At 38.9% G+C, this 26,451-nt stretch overlaps 1 long non-coding RNA gene across 1 annotated transcript; it reads right to left on the bottom strand.

Annotated features, from left to right (window-relative positions):
* Window positions 1–24,462: 24,462 nt before the first annotated feature.
* LOC146893781 (uncharacterized) lies at window positions 24,463–25,946 on the bottom strand. Its single transcript, XR_015002544.2, has 2 exons — window positions 25,811–25,946; window positions 24,463–24,785 (listed from the first exon to the last, which is right to left on the bottom strand). It is a non-coding gene; the product is annotated as an uncharacterized LOC146893781 (long non-coding RNA).
* Window positions 25,947–26,451: the final 505 nt, after the last annotated feature.

Raw genomic sequence — 26,451 nt, 5'->3', positions numbered from 1 at the left:
ATCCATCATCCTTTACAGGAAATTTTATCTGTGTTTCAATAATCCAATTTGAAGTTGTTTCAATTATTATAATTTACATTTTCAAATCTATACAGCAAAATAGCTCCTGTTGGTATTAAATACCAATTTTATGTGCTGTTATATTCATTTATCAACATGAACTTAAGAATTAGTTTTTGTGGTTACAGAAATAATAGTAGTCCAGTTAAAAGGTGAACTTGTAACATTGAGGATCAACTTTGTCTCATGAAAGTTATATGCGTATTATACAGTGAGTTTTGTGTCTACTTTCTTTGCTCAGCATTCTTCTCTAATGTTTCTTATGCTATTTATGTAGAAACAGCTTTCCATTTCTTCAATGTATGCATCCCTTTGTGTGACTGTACCCCAGTTACATTTGAAGGATATATGAATTGTTTCTATACTGAGATTATTATGAATGATGTGAATGTACTCTGAAATATGCATATATTTCTGTAACTACATAATGTGAGAAGTTTAATTATCATACGTAAGGTATCCCTATGTTGAGGTAATTCGGTCTCAAATACTTCATAGTTTTAATCAATACTTGATATTAGCAGTATTTTCCTTTTAATCCATTCTAGGGTTTTTGTAAGGTTATTGTATCTTAGTCTTATTTCCATGACTTAATAATCACATTTTGCCCCTATTATTTTTTGTGAAAATTATTTTTAATATAAGAAACAATTTGCAAGTCAGTATATATTATACCCTTTATATTGTGATAGATGAACACATAGATGGTGAAGATATTAATTATAAAACTCAATTTTATCAAGTAAGAAGAATGTCTATAGCCATTTGAGGACAATAACATTCTTCATGTTCATTTCAATCATGGTGAAAAACAAAAAGAGAAAACAAGACACAAGATGTAGTAACATCTAGTTTTTGAGAATTTTCACTCAATTAACTGAGGGCTGTCTTGGTACTATAAGCATCTAGCCTGATCTGAGAGTAGACATGAAGAGTAACTCTGACTGTTTTCCCAAATGTAGTCTTTCTGAATTCTATAGCTAAACAAACAAAAGATGGGCATAAAGAGATTTCAAAGCGGACCTGGTATCATGAGTGGCAGGGAATTGTCTGGCAACATAATACAAAGCAAGCACATTACAACTTGAATAAAAGTCTCTTTTACCCTGGCCACCAACTATCTTTCCCAACTATAATATGGGAGTCTAAGGTCTTCCCTTGACCCTGTCAGTAGGTTATCAACAAAATATCTTGCTGTGCAACCTTGGCTCTATCTTCCTCTTTCTTAAGTTTTCGGCACCTTTTGCCTATGTCAGTCAATTTTTTACATCAGATTTTTTCAAATGAAGAATGGAAAATTGACAATTTAAGATTCTTTTTTACCTTCTTCAGTTAACTGATGTTTTGAAAATTCTGTTTTCACAGATTCTCAGACTGTACTCCTGGAAATAATCATTACATTTCTAAAGTACCCTAATAAAAACATTAAGTGTTGGGGCAAACCTACAGAGCCCCAATGAAGAATGCTAATCCCATATGAAGTAATGAGAAAGAAGAGTAAGCATATGCTTGAGAGTTTGTTACTCCACTTCCTAATGGGGAATAAATACACAGGGAACCAAAATCCAGACAAAGTTACATGATAAAGTGACATCTCTTAAAGATATGATAACAATTTCCAACTCAATAATTTCTTTTTCTTCTAAAGTTTCACTAATGGGGCAAAACCCATGTGATTTACTAAGAAAGAGAAAGTAGTATGAAAAAAATTTGAAAAGGTCATACAAGATGCTTTAACAATGTTGATGGTATCATATTGGTAGACTTACTATTACATGTTATATTTAGAAAGCAAAAGTGGGACACATATGTCAATCAGTGAATAAATAATATATATAGAAATTTAAGAAGTTTAAAAGTAAGAGATTATTAAAGTTTAAAGATTTATATATTAACATTGAAGTTCTTTTTTTTTAAAGGACAGTCCCAAGGTAGGTTGACTGGTTGATTGGTGGGTGGTTTGAGGCAGGGACCTGCTGTTATTGAATAATGATATCTTTGGTGTGGAACAATTCTGTATTCTGTCAATTGTGTTTTAAATAAACGCTGATTGTCCAGTAGCCAGGCAGGAAATAGAGGCGGGTCAATGAGAACAGGAGGATTCTGGGAAGAAGGAAGCTTTTTCTGCAGTCCTGCCCAGACACTGAAGAAGGAAGATGTGACCTGCCCCACCAAAAAAGGCACCAAGTCATGTGACTGACATAGATAATAAAAATGGGTTAATATAAGTTATAAGAGCTTATACAAAGCCTGAGCTAATGGGTCAATCCGTTTATAACCTAATGTAGACCTCTATGTGATTTTCTCTAGGACCAAACGGCTGTGGAAACTGGGCAGGATGAAACCCCAACAAGCAGGCCCTCATGTTACATATCCTCTATAGTCCCATACACTAAAGATTTTCTCACATATCTGTAGTTGGTTATTTTTTACTCTTTTGGCTCTTTGCCTCTTTGGGGAACCCACCACTTAAGTCCCAAATAAATCACATGGGGAGACTTTCTCTTTCTTCTGTATGCCTGGCCTCAGCTTGGTTTGTTTTTTGCCAGGTTTTCTTAAGTTTAAATTTCCCATCTACTTTTCCTCTGGGCTTTTCCCTTCCTGTAGTTCTGTATATCTTTTCTTTCCTTCTTATTCTATGTCTGACAATGTGGCCGGGTGGCTGGCCCCTTCTTTTCTTGTTCCTTTATCTCTCTTGTTCCTAGATCTTCTTTTTCTCTCCTATTTATTCTCTCTGCCTGCCAGCCCTGCCTACCCTTTCTCCTGCCTTTGTTGGTCATTCAGTTCTTTTTTAGACCAATCAGTTGTTTAAGAAAGGCAAAGTAACACAGCTTTACAGAGTTAAGCAATGCAACATAAAATAATGCAACACATCTTTGCATCATAAAAACAAATGCTTCATAGCATAAGTAAATGTAGCACATCTTAAAATAATACTCTACAACACAATTCTGTTGGGAAATTAGGAAGTAGCACCTTTCGTAGCAGAAGGAAGTTGGGTCATTTGGAGTAGCCCCTTAAGAAGACTATTGAGAACCCAGCCCCTTTTCTTTCCCACTTTACTTCTGCCACCATGAGATGAAGTTTGCTCTGTCAAACTCCTCCACCCTTGTGTTCCTCCTCATCCTCAAACAATAAAGCCAATGACTATAGAATGAAATCTCTGAAAGCATGAGCCAAAACTTTTCCTTTTTGTAAATTGATAACTTCTGGGATTTTATTACAAGAATGAAAAGCTGACTAATGCAATGAGAATAAAATATCTCCTAAGCAAGATTAGTTCTGCATGAGCAGTAATGCTCCATAAACTTATAGGTGACATGAGGAACACAGTCACAAAATAAACATTTAAAAATAGACTTCTATTTTTAGATAAAATTAAATAGAATGTAAGTAGAATTAAACTCAATTGTAGAGACTGGAGAAGATGACCCAGCAGTTAAGAGCACTGGCCACTTTTCCAGTAGACTGAGGTTGGATTCCCAGCACTCATATGCTGGTTAACAACTTGTCTAAAGTGCCAATCCCAGAGGACCCTACACTCTTCTGTCTTCTGCAGGTGTAAGACACACAGGTGGCGCACAGGCACGCATGTAGTCAAAACACCCATATACATTAAGAGTTTTAATTACATATATGCATTACCATGTATTTTCTTCTTTATTACCCATTCATTTTCTCCTTGCTTCTATGTCTTTTCAGTCTTCAGAGTCAGAATTTGTCATTTGTTTCAGCTTATTAAAGATAGTCATTTATTTGTAGGATCTCACAACTTTCTTCTCAGAGCACACAAGGAACTGTACTCTAAATGACATCCATTTCAGAATGAAACTTTGATGGTGTGCCAAGAGGTAAATAACCTTTGTATATCTGCTGTTAAATCTTGAATGACTTGCACTTACTCAGTAGATTGCAAAACTACCCACCCATATCCTGCTACTCTTCAATTAATGGTAACAGCTTTGAAATTGAGATTACAATTTCTGAAAAGATTCCAAATCTGCCATATATTGACTCTTCAGTAAATATCAGGCCTCTACATTAACTTGATAATTAAAGCAACCTTGTGTAACAGGAGCTATTATTCCTATTCTATAGATAAGGACAATGAGGTTTAGAGAAGTTAAGGAAATTGCCCAAAGCACACAGAAGACTGAGATAATGAACTCAAAATGCCCTGGATCTGTATTCCACCTGACTACTTTAGGAAACTGCTTTGTACTGGCAAAGTGATGAAAGGAAAATTAAAGGTGAGAACAATTTCAATAATCCATTAGATGCAGAAAATCTACTGGATAAGTAACAATAGTTGACAATGGGATATGGTGATTGATGAACTTGACTCCATTTAAATTCCCTTGGGATACTTAAGTCTTATTTAAAGGACATTCCCTTCATAAGACAGATCATGGAGGTTCCCTGATCACTCAGAAGTTATTTCATCTTCGACTGACCAGACTCCCATTAGACTAGCCATGACCTAATAGTCTTTATAATGTCCACATTGGTATTGTTTTTAGACTGCAGAATGCAAGAGTTATAGGACCATGGAGGCTTTCACCTTATAGTTTTCAGAAGGCCTAGGAAGATATACCAGGGTCCTGTGTGGAGCCTCTGAGATCTGTGCAGATGAAGTTTAAGCTTCAATTAAAAACCTGAGGGTGTTGGAAGTGCCAAGAACTTGGACTATCTGCTGAGGAAAGCTGTATGCAGTGAAAGAAACCAGCAAAAGAGAGTGAAGGTGTGAGTATCAGATAGAATGTGTGAGTGCCAGTCTGCAGAGATCGGGCTGCCATCTCCTTTGGAATTTGCAGCACTTCACCATTGCCCAACATGGCAGGTGTGAATCTATGCTTCTGGTTTCCAGTCTTGCTTTCTATTCCTCTTCCCTTCCTGTGCCCCCATTCTTCCCTTTCAGAGCTGAAATCTCAACTCTGTGATATTGTGTATTGGAAGTATATAATTGTGCTTTTTATTTTAAAGGGCATACGACTCGGATTTTGACTCAAGCATCAGAAATCTTTCAACTGAAACTCTGGAGGCACATTGGAATACTTAGGACTATGGACTAAATGTGTTCTGCTTTGTAAGATGGGCATGAGTCTTTTAAGGACTAGTCATGGAATGTTATTCTTTTAAATGACATATTTGCCTTTCAAATCAACAAAAGGGTAGACTTGTGATTGCTACTATTCATTGTCATCCTGACTGAATTTAGGATAACCCAAGAGATTGGGTGCTACCTTTCTCTGTGTTGTTATGGGATTAACTGAAGAGGGTAACCCCAACATACTGGTTGTGTATAATGCCACAGCTGGGGACTTAGACAGAATAAAAGGGATTAAGAGAAAAGTCCACCCAACCCCAGATTTCTCTACTTCCTGTCTCACCATGACATGAACTACTCTTTACAAAAACCCTCCCTGCCAAGGTGCACTGAACATTCTAACACTGCCAGCAAAATGAATCTTTTTTTATGCCTATGTGTTGAACTCTTCAGTCAAAGCAATGAGAAAAGTCACAAAAACTGACTCATGTCTTCCTAGGTCACCCACTAACTGTGCTTATCCAGATCAAGGGAAGCTAGTACTGCACTCTGCCCCCAAGAAAGATCGAAAGATGGTCTTTGTATAAACCTAGGCTATTTCCCAACTAAATAATAATCCTTCAAATTGTGTTTTATAGTCAATTCTGGGACACACTCTGCCTCTGTCTCATGGAAAGCTCTCCCTTCCCTACTTCTAAACCTGCTTGTCTTCCTTTCATTCCAGAGAACACATGGGTAAACAAAGGGTTTAAAGCAGTAGCCACCATGTTTAAGGCACTCAATTCAAATATCTGTCATTTATACATAGGGATCTGCAGGAATGTAGCTTACATTTAAGTTTAGTATGTGGAAAGAGGCTGTTATTCTTGGGATAGTGGATGCTTTTGGCTTGTCCTTTCCCTGGATGCATTTTGAATACCAACATGAATAGCAAGATTGTTCATGAGGTTTTAGGTGGGGGTAAAGACTCTATTGGAGAGCACGCTAGGAGCCCTTCAAGGGACATTCTGGTCAAGATTTCTCTACTTTTTCTCCATGCCCTGAAATGCCATGGGCAGCTGTATTGACTAAATACTCTTGAAAGCCCCTGGGTTTTATAGAAGTTTTCCGAGAAGCCTGGTGGCTCTTCATGGTGAGCTTAGAAGCTTGGTTTGGAGATTCTTCAAACTCACACAAGGGAGGATGTGGGAAACATCACCTCATTCTTAGAAAATGTAGTTGTTAGTCTTTTAATTTTAAAAGCACACTGTATAAATTTCCTGGGGATGTCCTAACAAAGTGTTGGGTTATTTAAACAAACTGAGTCATTTTAATCAAGCAATAGAAAAGCATTGTGCTGACTCTGGAGGCTACCAGGAGGTCTCTGTTGATTTCTCTAAGAGCCAAAAGGGAAAATCTAGTTTATGTCTCTTGCTAACACTTAGGAATTTTTTGAGAATATTTGGCATTAACTGACTACAAACATCACTCATATATATATTCATCTTCACACAGTATGGTCTTGATGGACACAGATTCAAATTTCCCTGTTATTTACAGATACAAAAGTCATTTTAGAGTCCTATTGTATTAACTAATATGTCATCTCTTCTTAATTAATTAAAATAATAAATAATATAATTATTTAATATAAATATGTAAAATTAATATAAACAATATAATACAAATAAATAATATAATTGAAATTATATTTTTAATTATGTTCACATTCTGAGATACTAGAGGCTAAAACTTTAAGATCATATTTTGGAAGGACAAAATTTAAGACTCTCAGTTGCATTTCTATTGTTTAAATTATCCAGTATGTTTGGGAACATTATGTATCCAAATGGTTTTATTCTTTATACAGAACCCATTTGTGTTACAAAACCCTTGACTGCAGTGCTGCTGTCTTGGGAGAGCCCTGTGAGCTTGTACTGATTAATTATCTTTAGTACAACCCAGAAACTCTCGCTGCTCTTATTTTCACGTGAACCACACATGCGCATTCCTGTTCTTTAGAGTTGCTACATTCGCCTCAATAAAGAAGGGCTGTCCCTTCTCTAAACTTAACAGTACATCAAAACAGTTAGTGTCCAAACTTTGCCTTTATAATGCATTAATGGACATTTTTCTGAGAGGATATTTTCATAATTCTTCCTTGCTTAGGTGAGCATTAAAAGGAGACTAAATTCTATGAAACTATATCAAGATGAATTGGGTCAAATTATGAAAATTAGTCATGAATTCAACACTGACTAAAAAATGCACTTCTGCAATTATGCATTGATTCTGAAAGCAGGTATTATAGCACTACTTGAAAGTTCCAAGCCACTCACGGCAAACTTAGCCCATATGACTTGTAAAATGTGTAACTTTGAGAATGTTCTTCAAGATTTGGTAATTGAAATATTCCAACAAGCTTACCTTACTAATAGAACTCTAATATGGCATTCTTTTGTGTAGTGGGAGGCCACTTGTTTGCTTCCCAGCCATCTAGACTCTCGAAATAACCACACAGAAACTGTATTAACTAAATCACTGCTTGGTCCATTAGCTCTAGCTTCTTATTGGCTAACTCTTACATCTTAATTTAACCCATTTCTATTCATCTGTGTATGGCCACGAGGCTGTAGCTTACCAAGTAAAGTTCTGGCATCTATCTCTGGCAAGGCTACATGGCTTCTCTCTGACTCCACCTCCTTTCTTCCAGCATTTAGTTTAGTTTTTCCCACCTAGCTCTACTCTACCCTATCACAGGCTCAAGACAATTTCTTTTTTTTAAAAAAAAAACCATACATAGTTTTTTGAAATGCCATAAACTGAATAAACTTTGATCTCTAGATCGCAAACATTCATTGCTAGGACTAAAAGGAAAGATCTGGATCTTCGTAGAGTAGCCACTCAGTGGAGCTCCTTCTTACTGGTATCACATAGAAAGGATTGAACTTGGGGAGGAAATCAAGTCATTTTAAGAACATTTCCTTCTCAGTGGAGACTTTGACTTCTAACATATATCTTGTCTTAATAAATGTCACTGTAGATGCTGTGCTTACAGGACACCTAACAGCTGAGTAATTAACATTTGATAAAGAATGGCACATGAAAATTGGTGTTACCCATGCTGTTGGCATGGCATTTACACCATTAAAGCCACACAGACTTCAGTACATTTAATCCCAAATTTTTTGTCTTCGTTTATACTCTCAGTAAAGACATGTGAATTGATCTTTGGAGCACTGTATTTTCATGTGCCGGTTTTGTTGTGGTTTGTTTGTTTTAACTCTTGCCAGCTTCGGGAATCAACACTGAAGAGGTAGAGTTTGATATTAATGCTATTGTCTCTGTCATAGCCACTTGACAAAGAAGAAATGTCAATGAGAGAGAAAGAAATGATTGGCTTGCAAGTGAAGTAAGTTGTGCATACTTGAAAAAAATCCACTCTAAAATTATATAGCCACAATTTTCTCATCTCCATATATTTCTATATAGGGTCAATTCAATTTCATATGCTATTCTTATGAGCAATGCTTAACACACCCAGCGATTGCTATCCATTTATTGGCTCTTTGCATGGCCCCTTAAGCTCCATTCAAGGAAAATCTACTCAGTAGTATTTAAAAGCAAAGCAGCTCTGTACAAAATTGTAAAGAAGGCTAAGACTAAAGTGCATCTTATTAACCCCATAGTCAGAAAAATACTGTCATCCTACTTGCCTGGCTTACAGTGACTATCACAAGTTAGATTTTGGAAGAAAGAGTTTGCTTCTATTATAAAGAAATTGAACATTAAACCATTGTCTTAGTTGGGGTTTCTATTGCTGTGAAAATATAACATGACCACAGCAAGGAGGCATTTAATTGAGGGGGCTTGTTTACAGTTTTGGAGGTTCAGTCCATTATCATCGTAGTGGGTAACAAGAAGGCATGCGGGCCGGAAGAGTAGCAGAGAATCTTACATCTTCTAGGCAACAGGAAGTCATCTGGGTGGTAGTCTAAGCATAGGAAACCTCAAAGCCCACTCCCACAGTGACACTTCCTCCAGCAAGGCCATACCCACTCCACCAAAGCCACACCTCTTTAATAGTGTCACTCGCTATGAGATAATAGGGGTCAGTTACATTCAAACTATCATATCCATCATATTCAAATATGTTTTAACGTGATTATAACTTGACAGAGAACACATCCAAATTAATCACTCAAAAAGTGAAAAGTACAAATAGTCATGCATGTGGCTAATGGGTTGAAATGTGTTGTTTTTCCAGTGTCTTTTTCTGCCACTGTAGAACCAGACAAGACCTCTTGATTAGGAAAATGCTGTGATTCTTGGTGCTCACCAAATATTATGGCACCTGCACTGTGCGACGGCACGGGAGACATGGGTCTTAAATACCCAAGAATACTTTGCTTCCGTGGTCTAAGGAAATAGATATTTGCTGTCAATACAAATTTACATGTGCAGTTCACAACTCTCTGTAACTCCATGGATCAAAACCCACTTCTGGCCTCTGCAGGCACCAAACATGCATGTAGTACACAGACACACATACAGACCAAAAGCCTATGCACATGAAAAAAATGAGTAAATCTCTTTAGAAAATATCCCAGTCACATGAAGTGTGCTAGAGGAATTGAAATCACTTGGCATTCCGCATTGATCTTAGAGGATATGGCTGACCCCGAAACTGTACCAATCTATTCTTTTTAGAAATTTCGCATCGTAATAAGATTTAGTTCTGAGGATTATTTTGAAAAGATACTCCTTAAAGTACTCATTTCTATTTCTTTTGGTTGGGTGGTTAGCTTAGTATCTCGCTTTGTGTTCACTAATCATCAATTCCTGACTTGAACCTTTGTAAAAATAATTTCTTCTACTTGCAGAATATTTTCCCTACATTGGAATCAATTCTTCACTATTTCTAAGTGTACATGGATGTGGGATGATGGTGATATTTTATTTTATTTCATTTGCGGTTTGCCCTGAAATGAATACCCATCACCTTATTTTCTTTACATGAGACTGGCAGGGATTCTAGGATAAACAATAAAACAGCCAGCCAGCTACTGTGTCCTTTGCATAGTTACAGGCTTGGCATGGAGATCTGATTCTCACCCTTATAGATTCAGAAGCCAGTGAAGAGCCAGATTGAGCATGAGAACATTAATCTACACGTGAGTACTTTCTTCACTATATACAAAACAGCATAAGAATGCCTGAGTAGGAAAGCCAAATTATGACTGCCAGCTTGACATGACAGCATGGAATCAAATTTTAGGCCTAGTGAAGTCAACTTCTGACAAACTGGCCGCTTCAAGGGAGGCTTCAATAGTCATGCTTATTAATGAAGATGCCCGGTGGTGTGTCTCTGAATATACTTTGCTTATTTCATTTGATGAACATGCTATTATCTGGCCATTCTGATTATGTAACTTGGCTTTTTCTGCTTTATCATATTAGGCTATTAACTTAAATCATAAAGGAAACTTTCTTCACATTATGTCTTTACTTTTAAAACTTTTGGTAGGATGGAATGTAAGTGAAGGAGGCTTTCCAAGGGTATTACCATATACATATGGTAATAGTACTGTTTCAAAACTATTTTAGCTATGTTCTCATTAATACGTTTCCTTAGATTCAGCATGCCACATAATAGTTTAAATATTATAAATGTATTAATATTCTATTAAGTCACAAAATATCATTAGAAAAATATAAAAGACTCGGTCAGAATTAAAAGTCTTAATATGTGTCTCTGATACCTTGATAGGACCTTGCCAATGATTGTGTACTCATGCTGTGACTATTTGAATCTGGTTGTTCCTAAAATCTTCTTCCTTGCTCTTTGTAAATGTTACTCTAAGACTCGCAGAAATGAGAAGAAAAGAACTGCAGATGTTCTAAAGCTCTCCAGCTGGGGCCATAGCACACTGTAGTTATGTCTTCTGCATGCGTGCTCCACAGGTGAACATTCTGAACTGCTCCCAGATAATTCTTGCTGGTCTGTATCTGAGCTTATTCCATGGCAGTATGCTCCAGGTTGGGTTATCAACACCCATCCACATCAGCAAGTCTTCTCTTCATTCTATTGGTCCTATCTTGGAAAGAATTACCATTTCCCACATTTGAACACCAGAAGTAATTTTTTACTCCTTCTTCCTTCTCTTGGGAAGTGGGGAAGTCTTTTGCTTCCCCACTCATAACTTCAAATTGGTAACTAAATTCTGCATATTCAACCCTTCAAATATATTCAATATTTTCTTTCTCTATTTTTCCATCAGTTCCATCTAAGGTAAGGTTCTCAAAGCCTTCAACTTTATCATAAGCAACCATGACTTCATCTTAACTTTGTTGAATCCACTCTTCATATTGATACCGTGATAAGTCTGCCAAGTATTAACTCTTATTCAATTTCTCTGTTTAAAGACCCTAAGGAATATGTTATAGCCAACACTGAAAATCCACAGTTCTTTATCAAGTCCACAATACCTACATAAAATTTCCTAAGTGCAATTTCTTTCAAACTTCTAGGACTTTTTTCCTTTTGGTTAAAGTAGCATTTTTTCCCTACTTAATTCATATAGCAAAACCATTCTTATCAAATGTGGAGGACATTGCAAATGCTACCAGCAAAGTTTTGTAAAAAAAAAAAAATCCTTCCATTCTGCCCCACTTCCACATCCTGAAAAACAGAGAATTTAAACAAAGAGAAAATTTCTGAATGAAATATGTTAAAACTCTAAATTAATGGATATCTAAATCTACCCCCAAACTTTTCAGGCATGGATGTCAATGAACTCTTTTATTCTTAAGATATTTGGGATAGCTTTCTGTTAGTTACAATATGATTTTGATAAATAGAGAAATCAGTCAATGCAATATGTGGGGAATAGAAATAACGAATTGATAATTAATCAGAAATTATCTTTGATAATAGAAATAGAACAAAATACATGACTCGTAAATCTGGTGGCATCACTCAACTGCAGTATATTAGTACAAAGAGAAGTAAGAGTATATAATTTAGGAGAGTATTATTAAGTGTAGATTTTTATCTCTTTTGAGTTCTGCTAATGTGATTCAGCTTTTAATTTTTAAGGGAAATACATGATAAGATGTCCCAAGAGAACCTGAAAGCAGTCAGAGTTCATTGGCAGCTCAATAATTGGTACTGGTTTTCTAAGCATGAGAGTCCAGTTCACATCACACAGATGAACTAACAGCATACAGATTTTAAGGACTGTTCTTTTTATCCGGGAGCCTCCTATGGAATTCAGTGATTGCAACCTCATTAAACAAAGCACAGCATTTCTCAATGAGCATGGTGATTGTTAATCTTTCGATCAAACCACAAGACAGGAATCATTTATTTAAGAACTCCACTGGTTGTAGGCCAGTTGCTGTGTCAGTGCAAATAAATTTCCTGTGGAGTGATTTCACTGGAAAAGACTGAGAAAAGTCCACAATTGCTTTTGGGTTGAAATCCATTCTTTTTGATGTAACTATGGTTCCAAGAGCTCCTTTTCTTATAGGTTTTAATTTTTAAAGAGACACTTACATTGTTTGTCAAGATGGAGACTTGTAGACTAGAGAATGTAGATAATGATGAAGCACAATCTTTGCCCCTGAGGTGTCACAGCTTATGGGAAACAGAAGTACAGAAACCAGGGCCACCATGCCTCCTGTTCTAAACTATATGAACTCTGAAGTGCTAGCACACCTTCAGTGAGCAACAGTGAGAGCCCCAGTCTGCCAGCATCATCAGCATGCTTCCTCAGACCTACCAGGTTCCTGTGAGACAGGAGAGACTCTACTTCAAATATCATCTATAGTGAGGTGATGAGGTGAGAAATACAAGTCATCTGAAGGAACACTTGCTTCTCTTTAACTCTGTTATTCTGTTATTACTCAGTGGCCCAGAGAGGACTTGGAAATGGGTATGGTTTCAGAGATGGTCCAATTTGAGGCACATGGAAAAGTCACACATAAAAGGTGTGTCACCATGTGGTTGTTGCCTATTGGTAAGGTTTCGTTCAGCATCCAGCATCTGTCTCCTGTGGCAGCTACATGACTTCTCTCTGACTCAACCTACTTTCTCCTCCTATATCTGCTTGAAATTCCTTCCTTGGCCTATTCTGTGCTGCAAGAGACCCAAAACAACTTCTTTATTAACCAATGGTATTCACAGAATAAAGAGGGGGAATCCCACATCACCTCCCCTTTTCTGTCTAAATAAAAAGGAAGGTTTAACTTTAACATAGCAAGATTATTTATATCTACTTTATCTTTTATCATAACTAAGGAAAGCTATAATTATAACTATCTATTCTTCAACTCCATCAAAGACTCCAAAAGTATACAAAACTACCTAAGTTAACAGGAAGTGCATTGTAAGCAACTTCCAAAACTCTAGAACTGACAGAGACATCTTGCTACCTAAATAGTCACCCAAAATTTGCTGTAATATTGGGGCACCCATCTTCAGCCTACAGGCCCATAGTATCCAGCAGATTTTTCCATGAAGCAGGAAATTTCAAAGCCTATATTGGAAGTTTGTCATTCACTTTCTTCTGTGTCCTATAGAATATCTGGCAAACACTTTCATGAAACCAGGAACCCCAAAGGACCATCTCACCTTTAGGCAAACTTAGCAGTCATTTTGCTGTGGGTCCTGCATGTCCAGTTCATATAGCATAACATTAAGTAGTCCAGCCAAGAGCAGTTTTTTGCCCAAATGGCTAACAAATTCCATAAAGAGCCTCTTTGATGCCCATCATCCTCTTGAAGTAGTTTGGTGCGCCAGGAGCAGATGTGTCATGAAAAGTCCTAAATTTTTAAAACATTTTAAATCTCATATTCTGTTAGTCTTTGAAAGGTTTGAAAAATACCTATCTAACTGAAATATGTCTCTATATATCTAGAAAACCTAACTAACATGACTACAAAGCCTGACTATCATAAATGACTATCTATTAACCTGTATTTCTTAATTATACATTGCATTTTCAATTGAGCTGTACAAACACAATACCTTAATCAAGAGAAGAAATACACATATAAAAAATTGACCTTAAATTTGTATCAATAGACCAAGATCCATACCAATGCAAAGTATTTATGTCAATAGCATATCCTGCTTTAAATATAAACAAACATCTATAGATAATATTTGGGAATTTGGGCATAGTTCTCTTCAAACTGTCTTCTGTTTTTTGTTGGGTGAAGTATTTTTGGGTATTCACAGCAACCTTTCAGGGGGGCTTGGTCCATCACGCAACATTAGTCTAGAAGGAATCCACAGGTTTTCACCCTCTGTGAAAACAAAAGTAGAACCTCTTTTCTAAAGCAACATATCCTTAGACCCAAATTTTAATGTTAAGATACCTTTAAAATATTTATATTGGTTTAGCTTAGTAGCCTGTACAATGAACTGTCACTCTGTACTTAACCAATCACAACCAAAAAAAAAAAATCAAAGAAAACACAATAGTATACATAATCCAACTTCTCTGTGTATATTCCATCTTTACATGGCTTATTTTTCTTACTCTATTACTTTTTGTGCAAGTTTAAAATTTTATTATCTTTTCTCCTTTAATCTATGACTGTTAGTACTCTGTCTCTTTAAAGACTTTGTTTTTTGTTGTTAAATGATTTACTTCTTTTTATAACTCTCTATACTCTTTTTCTTCTCTCCCCCAAGCCTACATATATTTTACATTTTTTAAACACACTGTATCTTGTTTAGAGTTTTTTAATGCCTGAATCTGGCCTATTGTGTATCTGAAATTCTTTTCTATCCAGAAACACTTCTTAAAATGCTAAACAGTGTGGCTAGGACTAAGGCTGCATTGCCTTTTGGCTTTACCAATTCCAACATGGCAGAGGTGCATTCACTGCCTCTGAGACTACTGGGTGGGATCCATCCTCACCACCTCAACTCTGGTAAACAACTGGAACATGCTGCCTCCAAGTATCTTGCAGTACACTGCCCACAAACCCCATTCAAGTGCTCAGCCTCCTGAAAGAGCCAGAGTCTGTGCTGTCCAAAGCATGAAGCCACCATTTCTTTTGCTGAGTCAGTAAGCCTTTTTTTCTTCTTTTTTTTTTTTTTTGAGACAGGATGTCTCTGTAGTTTTAGAGCCTATCCTGGAACTTGCTCTTGTATACCAGGATGGCCTCAAACTCACAGAGATCCACCTGCCTCTGTCTCCCGAGTGCTGGGATCAAAGGTGTGTGCCACCCCTGCCCAGCTCAGCAAGCCTTTTCTTGCTACGGTGCTCCTGCTCACCATCAGTAAACAGAGTTCATTCAAAAAAAATGCCAACTACCAAAATGCCATGCTTAACTCATTGTTATATGTTTAGAATTTCTTTCCAAGATTTCTCAGGATTTATGTGGATGAAGTCAGTCCCATGTTGGTGCACCAATCTGTTGGCAGAGGCTGATTATTCATTTCCCAGCTTCTCAGACCTGAAATAATCACACAGGAACTATATTATTACAACACTGCTCAGCCTATTAGCTTAGGCATATTCCTAGATAACTCTTACATCTTGACTGATTTCTATCAATGTGTGTAACGCCATGTGGTTGTGGCCTATCAGTAAGGTTCTGTCTCGAGCTTGTCATCTTTGCTAGTAGGCCATGGCCACGTGGTGATGCATAGTTTAATGGAGATGGGTTAAATGTATATGTAAGAGTTAGCCAATAAGAAGCTAGAGGTAAGGGGCCAAGTCGTGATTTAAATAATACAGTTTCTATGTGATTATTTCGGGGATAAACGGCCGGGAACAAACAAGCAGGTTTCCTCCAACAGCTCACAGTATAGTATAGTCACATGAGAGACATGTTCAAAAAAATCAAGGTAAATCTGCATTCTTTCAGTAACAAGAGCCTGACTTGGGAGGCAGGCAGATGTGAATTGGGAGCCCTGCTTCACCCAGCCCAAGACAAGCGATGTGACCATATGACAGCAGGCTGCCTGCTGGACAGGTTTCTCATGAAGAAAATGTGTGTAATAGACTCTCTAATCCAGCTCCTATAAGAACCCCATAAACAATGGACATAACTTACCTAATATGCAATGTAACTGACCTCCAAAAATGATCATTCTTTTTAATTTTTTTCCTCTTCCCTGCTTCATTTCACCCAGAAATATAAGCTCTTTTTAGCATTAACATAAAAGAGTAAACCCAAAGCCTTGACTAGGTGAAGAAAAATGTGGCCTTCAAAAATATGAGCCTCAGAACCCCAGAGTTGAAGACTGCTGCCGTGACTCAGCAGGCTGAGCCATAAGGTTTAAGACACCGACCTAGAGCCTTTGGAAACAGACCGGGTCATTTTCATAGCCAGATAATCTGCTGTTATTCCTCACAGTTCAGCAGGGTTTTTTCTTTAAAACCTTCCTTTAAAGAAACATTTTTAAATGACACTCATTGGAAAACGCCAGATCTCCTGAGAACTGTCTGTACCCCTGGGAGGAGGTTTCTAGGTAGCCAGACTCTTTAAATATTTGAGGAATAAGTGAAAGAATAAATAAACGCATGGGTTAATTAATGAACACTGTTTCAGAGGCCGATGAGTATCCCTGTGGTTTTGGTCTTTCAACAGCCACTTAGCAGGGAAGGAACGGTAGGGAGGCCACCCGCGGGCCCTGCGGGTGTGACAAGCTTTCTTAACTTGACTCAGGCTGGACTAGGTGGCTGTTTTGCTCTTTTGCTTCCATAGAAATCCTGGGTACAGCCGCAAGAGCTGACGGCTACTGTCAATATTTTCCTGGTTGAATTATTTCCCTCTTAATCTCAAGAAGTCACTTGTTTCTTCTTACCATTTGAACAGGTATTTGCTTGTGGGTTTTGACTGAGCACAGATCTGCAGTGGTTGATGAGATCATACTAATGCCTATCTGCCGAGGAATCCTAGACTCCATTTCCTTTATAGAGCCGCGTGTTTTGTCCCTCTTCCTTTGTACTTAGCACGGTAACTCTTCTTGACTTATAAATGTCCCTTTGAAAAACACAAACAAGGCCCATACAGATTCTTCCATTGAACTCTAGCCAGTGACACCTAGAGTCAGTGAGCTGGGGCTTCTTTCTTTAAGCGTCTGTGTCTTCCCTAAGCACACCTCAAGTCATGTGACTTCTGAAGGTGCTTCCCATAGAACTGATGCTAAAATACAGTTACGAAATGTGCACTTCTTTCGAATGGAATTAAAAGTCACTAAAACCTCCCCTACATAACTCAGTTATTATGCAGGCCTGCTACAAAGATGTTTTTCAACCCTGACTCAAGGAAAAATACATTTCTAAAGCTCTCAGCTTATTTTTCTCACTTCATGTCAACCTTTATCTCTGTCTTAGTTTCTTGTCCTATAGCAGTGACCAAATACCATAAAGAAAGCAGCTAAAGAGGGGAATTTGAAGTTACAACCATCACTGAGAAGAAGTGAAAATGGCAGGAACCTGAAGCAGCTAGTCACATTGCAACTGTAGTAAAGAGAAGAGTAGCAATGCATGCATGCCAGTACTCATACTTGCTTCTTCCATTTTTCTATTGTCCCAATCCCCTGCCTGCGGAATGTGCCACCCACAGTGGGTTGGTCTTCTCACCCCAGTGTAATCAAGATAATTCTCCACAGGCAACTCTGATTAGACAATCCTGCAGTAAGACTCTCTTCCTTGGTCATCTAGACCATATCAAGTGGACAGGTAATTCTAATCACCATGAGGTCATTCCCTGTTTCCTCAATTATAAATTACTCTCAGTAACATTACCCATGATGAGATGTCACAAGGAAGAGATATATACAAAATGATTGAAAATGTTAGCTATTATCATTTTATCATAATAAACCCAAAATATGCCATTGTTACTCCAATATATCTTTTAGAAATGTATTAAATTTATACATTTAATGATTTTTAATTTTTTTCCTCACTGAGTATAATTGCAGCTGATCATCTTTTCTGCCCCACAACTTCCAATTTCAACTTCTGCTCACACTGCTTTCTCTAAATGTTTTATTGGTGGAACTAACTGCTTTTCAAAGTTCCAAACCAACGAAGTCAAAAGGGAAGAGGAGACAGTGAACAGAAGGATCCAAACAGTAGACAAGAAGCTACTGCATCTCTGTGTTTATTACTCACAGCTTCTAAGCATGAATTATGCAAGACTATGGCTAAAAAAAATCTGAATGAAAAGATAGAAGAGCTAAAAACTACATGACAGCTACATAATGGTCCTTGAGCCTTAAGGAATAGAAACCATGGTTATCACCCATAGAGTGAATATACGCAGTTTTCTGTTTTCTAGAAATTGGAATATTTATGTTCACATCTCCCACTAAAATAATACTGATGGAAGAAGAGAGGCTTGGACACCCAAGAATCAGAGATATTTCTCTGGAAAATTCTGTGACAGACTATGACTACATTCTTAAGAACAGCTTATATTTCAAAAGTTAAACCAGAACTTTTGACATGAAACCATCTTGGTTTTGAATAACAACAGAGTGTGATCTTACACAAAGAGAGCGAGTTTCCATCTAAGCATATCAAGCTTCCATGTTCTGCTCACTGGCCTGCTTGCCTCTGGCTTTGTGCAATGAAAAGGAGGCAGAGGAAATGGAAGTTCTCAGTCTGCAATGCTCACGCTGCAAGAGGAAAAGTCTCACCTCGGGAATCGGCTTGTTGACCTGGCACAGCAGTACCCAGTCGAAAAATAAAGTAAATTTTAAATGAAGTTCAGGAATCTAATAGCTGGCGTGCAGATGTTAGTGCAGAATGCAGTTTGTTTGAGGGGATTAAACTGCTAAACCTAAGAAGCAGAGTGAAGTGGCGCCTGCCAATCATCCCAGAACTTGGAAGGTAGAGGCAGAAGATTAGTAATTCAAGATTTTTCCCACTTTCAAGAGGAAAGACCCAGAACTCTTCTGCATCTCCAGCACCACACACCAACCACACCAACTTCACATTCAGCTCCACACACTGACCCTCACATCCCACAACACACACTGACCCTCACATCCCGCAACACATACTGACCCTCACATCCTGCAACACACACTGACCCTCACATCCTGCAACACACACTGACCCTCACATCCCGCAACACACACTGACCCTCACATCCCGCAACACACACTGACTCTCACATCCCGCAACACACACTGACTCTCACATCCCGCAACACACACCGACCCTCACATCCCACAACACACACTGACCCTCACATTCAGCATCTCACGCTTGTCTCTAAATATCCATCAAGAGAGCAATCCTCCTTCAAAACCAGCAAAAGCCAGTGCTCGGTTAGCAGAGAATAAACAAAAGCTTGCCAGACTTTGGCCGTTGGCTTTGTTCTGGTGAACCCATTACAGGTTGACGTCATCACACGTTGAAAGAGCTTTGGATACACTTGGCTCACAGGGTATCCATGCTTAGCCATACCCACTTTCAGTATCTCAACTCGCATGGGTTAAAACGTATTTGGCCCTCATGAGATGCTAACAGAAAGGACCAAATTTAAAGTATGGCATCTACTCACTATAAACCACACTCAGCTCCATTCACAGGCAGTTACTCTAAGCTGAGGACAGTGTGGACACTGTACCTACTTCACTGAAGAAAGCAGCTTTGTGAGGGTGACAGAAATAGGAGGGGAATAAAGGGGGAGCAAGAACAGTGGAGGTTGAGCAGTCACCCGGGAACAGAGCCACTGTGAAAAGAATGATGGCGTGTCATTTTATAGAAACCAGACAACAGAAAACAGGAACAAGGGGAGCCACAGCTAATCAAGAGTAGCCCTAGTACCATGAGATCAGAGACTCGTTTCTGAAATTCCGGGGATTTGCAATGGCCTGAATGTATATTAGAAATTTTTCATTCATAGCTTCTCCATGAGACTTCTTCAGATTGCATGAAATAAGAATTCTTTGAAAATTTAAAGGTGTTATGTTTTAACTCAGTGTAAGATTCTCATAATCTTTAAGGTGAAACTTAGATCACTGACTACTATGTTAAGGTTTTCTTCAACATAAAAATAAACATCTGTGGAACAAATTCCTAATAAATTCCTAATAAAACGAGGAATGAATATTCTGAGCTGCCCTTGAGCTTCAGGTGATGGCAAAGGATAAAGGCACAGCCCAGTGCTGCGATCGTCGCTGATAGAATGCATGCTCATGCCCCCTGCTGGCACAGTGTGACATGACATTTGTTAATAGTTACTGAGAGCTGGTCTCTGCCAAACCCTGGCAAGAAGGCACAAAAGCTACAGGGATCATCACAACATTGTGCTTTTTCTTTACTATCAGATGAGGTAAACAGTACTCTTAGAATGCCAAGAGCTTTCAATCCATGGTCACTTGGCACTTGGTCCTGTTTCTGCGGGCCTTGCCAGGTCACACTACTGTGGAAGAGCATAGCCATAGGGTTGATCTTACCATCACAGCCAGGAAGGAAGGAGACTGTGAGAGATCAGGGATCCAGATCCTCAAAGGCACAGCTACAGTGAAACAGCCTCCTCCCAGGATGCGCGCGGGCACGGGTGCGCGCACGCGCGCGCGCGCACACACACACACACACACACACACACACACACTCTAAAGTTTTCACCGTTCTTAACAACGGCACAGGCTGGGACCAAGCCTTTAGCATGCAGACCTTTGGGGGACATGTAAGGTCCAAACCATGGATGTTTATACTGGAATCCTCCATTTTTTAAGTGCTGGAAGCAGAAACAGAGTAGAGAGAGAGCACTCAAGGCTAATGCATAGACTAGTGCCCGCTCATGACTACGAGTTTCTGGGGAGGACACTGCACTGCCATTCCTATTGGAGCCACTGGAAAGACTGTGAACCTCTCAGGATAGCCAGAGAAAACTTGTGTAATAGGAAAATTGGTTTGTGTGCAATATAACGAATATATTTTTAACAGCAATAAGATAGTGAGTAAAGCATCAAATATTCATGCAGTGTAATACTGTACAGCAATAAAGATAAAATACGTATGTATTAGATCATCTTCTAGGGAAACCAGCAAGAAACAGATAAGACACATTGCTGATGTGTAACAAGACAAGGCAGACACAATTCCATTTAAAAAATAGAAACATATGCCTGGGAAAGAGACGAGATGCCTCGTTTCAACGTGCTACCATGGGGTCTCAGGCTATAATTCAACAGCAAGCAGAATGCTTAGCATGTGCTCAGTCCTCATACACACACACACAGAAAGAGAGAGAGAGAGAGAGAGAGAGAGAGAGAGAGAGAGAGGGAGAGAGAGAGATGTCTAGACTTGTGACCAGTACTTTTTGTTTCCTTATTTTTCTTGCACCTATATAAAGATCAAATGATTTTTAAAAAGAAAAATACAATTGCTTTTAGAAATCTAAGAACTTGGAGCTCTTACTAACCTTACGTGTGTGTGTGTGTGTGTGTGTGTGTGTGTGTGTGTATGTGTGTGTATGCACACATGTGTGTCTCACATGTGTCACAGCATTTTATGGAGGTCAGAGGACATTGACCTCCTGTAGGAGTTGATTCTCTTCTTCCACCATGTGTGTACTCGAGACTGAACTCAGTTCTTCAGTCCACCAGGCACAGTGGCAGGGTCGCCATTGACCTGCTGAGTCATCTCGCAGATGCAGAACACAGAGCTGTGGATGGGCAACTCTTTAGAGTGGCTTTTGCTATCTGTAATCTGTTCATTTTCAGTTTGATTGGATTGAACCCTTGATCCAATCGGGTTGACCATATTTCACAGTCATAATAAATTTATTCTCGGAGCTACTGAAACACTGCCCATCAAAAATAAAAGCATAGGAGCTAGGGACACAGCTCAGTGGGGGACATGCTGGTTACATAGCTCAGCAGGGGACTTGCTGGCTACTTAGCTCGGCGGGGGAAGTGCTGGTTATGCACACGTGAGGTCCTGATGTCAATCACCAAAATCTATGTGGAAAAGTGGGCCTGGTGACACTCGTATGGGTGGAGAGGAAAAGACAGGAGCGACCCTGGGTCTCTGGGCAGCCATCTTGGCTTACTCAGTGAGTTCCAGGCCAATGAGAGATCTTGTCTCACAAAAGGAGGTTGATAGCACCCGAGAAATGACATTTGGGGCTGATTTCTTGCCTTGTCGTGCACGCATACGCACATGCTTATACTCCTACCCAAGCACGCACACACACACACACACACACACACACACACACACACACACACACATAATTAAAGTGTAAACAAATAAAAAAATCTGAGATTTGATTATTTCTAACAACCAGAAACAGGAGACTAAAAAAAGTTGATCTTTAAATAAAGTCCTATACCTAAAATTGGGAGAAATATACATAAAAGAATATGGAAGAAACCTGGCTTACAAGAAGATATGTAAATTGAGTTGATCTCAAGTTCAAAATATATTAAAAATGATGAAAAGACATGGACTCGATATTTTCTAAGTATCCTTTCTGGATCACGAGAGGTCACTGTCAAAAAGCATCTCTGAAGTTCTCTTCATTGTATGTTCAAGATGTTGACACTCTGGAGGGTGGGAACTGGGCATGAGGAGTCTAACTGAACGCCAGATGAGAGCCTTCCTTGGAGTGGGAAAGGCTCTGTTTCCAAACACTGGAGACCATGTCAGGCAGGAGAGAATTTCTTTAAGGTAAAGGAGAGAATCTACACAAATGGGTGACACTCCTAGGAGTAGAAACTGCACCCAAAACTTCCTAAGCCCCCAAGAATACGCAAAACCACAGCTTAGTTTGGGGGATAACAGTGTTCGTAACGATGGTGGTGATTTCTGAGGCCAGTAGCTTTCAAATGGAAGAAGTACAGAGATGAATGGAAAATCCCAACTCCCTCTTTTCTGTCCTAGGTCATGGTATGTGATAAAGTTAGCCATCCAAAGGAACGTAGACAGCAGTGGCCGGAGGCAGGGAGGGTGGCAGTCTGATGGTGGAACCCTAGCGAATTAGGATGTCACTACAGTGGATAAAGAGAGAATAGAAAAGAAAAGAACGCTTTTAAAACAGCATTTTTCTTTTGGTTTCACCCTCGATCATACCCTTCTTAGCAATTGAACACAGTGTGACTTGCTGAATCAGAACACTTGAGGTTTTAAAGAGAGAACTTTAGAACCGTAAAAACCACAAAGTCATCTAATAAACATCATAAGATATTGCACAAAGTTAGAACAAAATGAAGTCAAAGTGAAGTTTAGACACACTGATGCAACACAAATTCCTTGTGAGTCATAAAGGAAGCTGGGGACAGGTCCTACCAAGATGACATCAGAGAGCCTGCACTTCTGTCTTGCCACAAAGTCCATGGTGCTTCTCTGACTATGTGAGCAATAAACTAAACTAGGTGAATGCCTAGTGAGGTCTAATGTTGACCTGCTAATATGACTATTCTGCCTCCTTTTCCAAGTGAGATCGAGCCTGGGTCTGTCCACGTTAGCCAATTGTCATGGTGACAAGCGGTATTGTATAACCTTGGACTGAAAATAAATATACCTAAGACTTCTACGTATTTGCGACAATTGTATAGCTTGCTCTATTTGTGGGACTCCTAGCAGTGGGACCAGGGCCTGTCCCTAACACTTAAGCTAGCTTTTGGGAGCCTTTCCCCATACTGGGTTGCCTCTTCCAGACTTAATACAAAGGATGGAGTTTGGTCCTCCTCAACCTGGCATGTTATGCTTTGTTGACTCTGTTGGAAGGTCTTCCCCTTCCTTAACAGAAACAGAGGAGGAGTGGATGGTGGCGCAGAAGGGAGGCATGGCTGGTAACAGGTGGAGAGGAGGTGGGAGAAATTAAATATTTGACAGTGGGAGCAGAAAAAAACATGTTGCTAAAGTTAAGCAAGAATAGGGTCTTTTTGTCATAGGCACAGATGTAATTAAGCTGATTTTAAAAGATAAAATAGGTGTTGAACCCCATAAGAAAGCAGATGGCCACATTGCCAATATATCGCTGCAATATGGATGTGAGATAGCACATCAAAGGCTGGATTAAACCACACAGACAAAAATGGCTTTTCCTTGGATCATCCAAAATGGTGTTGAGGGAAACAGTAAGGCAGTCCAATCGGATTCTTATTTAAAAACAGCATTTCTCATATTATCTTGTTGGGAATATGAAACAAGATGGTGAAAAGCTAGGTCTTCCAAGTTGTGTATTCCTTGGCATATATGAAAAACCTTCATCTGATATTTTAGCTCTCTTTGATGGAAACATTCTGATCACAAATTTATTTCTTGTATACATTGTCTACTGAAAGGGAACGGACTGGCCAGAGGGTCCTAGGCTTTCAGAGCCTGTGACCTCACAATTAATTCCAGTGTTTACCCACACTCCGTTTCTTTCAAAAAAAAAAAAAAACCCTTAAGAAAAACAAACACACCTTGTTGGGAAAATTTCTCCATTGAAAAACATACCTTATATTCTAAAGTAGTGTCACATGCAAACGTGCAGTTTAGTATTAGCAAATGCAGGAATAAATTTGCATTCTTTAATGTCAGCTGGGTTGACTCTGAGAATGGAGTCCCTGTTTAGTCTGCTTATGTGCTTTGGTTTCCAAGCTAACCCTGCTGAAGGTTAGATAGGCTTGTGTGCGTAGGACTCAGAGCCAGGCAGTAGCATTCTCTTGCAGACCGCTTTTCACGCAAAACTTCTTCCCCACTCCTCTTTAGAACTGTAAGAACCACAGTGAGATGTTAGCAAAGGCGGAAGGCAGATGAAGCTCCCTCTTCCTGCCTCACAGAAACAGAACTATCACAGCTTTGGAATTAACAACTCCCACGACTTAGGTGCAGTACGATTCTTATTTTTCTGCTACTGTTTTATTTGTATCTTGAACCATGAGAATCAACAATATGTGAGGTACCCTCAATCTATAACTGAACAAGGAAGATGAGTGCAGAACTCTATGACAGAATCTTATGGAACTGGTCACCGCCAGTCTTACTTTCAGTTATTTACCAAGAATTCAGCAATTGCAAGTTTGAGAGACCATAGAAGAACAAAATAACAAATCCATATTCAGTCTTAACAATCTAGGAAATACAACAGAGAACAACAAAATCATTGTATGAATGCATACATACTCTTTCAAGGAAAATGTGGGTTCGAGGTCTAGCTTTGCATCTTTCTGTTCATTCAGTTTTGTGAAAGCTATTGATATCACTAAATCTATATCTTCACAATAAAGAGATATAGCCGTAGCTAGTTCCTAGGCTACTGTCAAGCGCTTACTGTAGGTAAGCGCTTAGTACTGAGTTTAGCAATGGGACGCACTTAAAATAGAGTTGGTATTGTAATTATTAGCTACATAATTGTTCAGAAAGGTATCTAACACAAAGAACAGTGTGGGTAAATGATGGAAAGTCATTAGTGGAAGAAAACATGAAGCCACTGACTCCAGGGTAAAACCTGCTCTGGCCAAGGATATAAGGTTTTAGCAAAGAATTTAAATGGCCTGAGGTGGCTTTGAACATGAACAAGAGAACGATTTGATGCATAGTGGAAAATTATATGCAGCAACATATATGCAGTCTTTCCTAAGACTTGCTTTCTACCCTGTAAATATATATAGTGTCTTCGAGAGACAGGTATCAAAATGCCCACGTTGTCCTGTCCTGACTCAGAGGCCAGATTCCCATTGGTGTTTACATTTGGCTTTAGAGTCTCAAGCTAGATTTAAACACAAATATCGTTTACCTTAAAAACCCTGTCTTTATCTTGCTTTCATATCTGATCTATTTTTTCATGCAATTCTGACAGTTCTTGGGAAAGCAGCATGCTTTGTAGACATTCTGTTTTCAAAGACAAAAATCATAGCAGGGTTCACAAATTCCTGCAAAGAAGGAAGAAAAATGATCAAGAGAAATAACAAATATGGCTGAATAAAGACTTTAGAAAGCTGAGACACGAGGATCATAAGTGGATGGATGCTTGTATGGACAACAGGCCAGTTCCTTTCATCCTACCCCTTCTCCCTCAGCTTCCTGTTGTGGGCTGCTATTCCTATTCCTTGTCTAGACTGTAATGGGGGAAAGTGTGCGGCTGGCCTAAGCAGAATTTGCGTCATCAGTTCTTAAATGAGTCATGCAGAGGAAGTTTCTCCCTGTTTCCTGTCCTGAACCAGCTGAGCACACCTCTGAAGTGGTTCTGGTTCAACAGTTTACCTCTCATGATCTGACCTGAGCTGTGGTTCGATTTGCTCAGTTCCCTACAACCATCTCTAAGTCTGGGGTTGGGGAGAAAGCTCAGTCAGTAACATGTGTGGGATCATGAGGACTTGCGTTTTGCTCCTCAGCACCCATGTAAGAGCACCATGTAGCAGTGGACATTTGCAACCC

This window comes from Myodes glareolus, chromosome 8 (genome assembly GCF_982192425.1).
Source record: "Myodes glareolus chromosome 8, mMyoGla1.1, whole genome shotgun sequence".
NCBI lineage: Eukaryota > Metazoa > Chordata > Mammalia > Rodentia > Cricetidae > Myodes > Myodes glareolus.
This window is presented reverse-complemented; position numbering and strand designations above follow the sequence as displayed.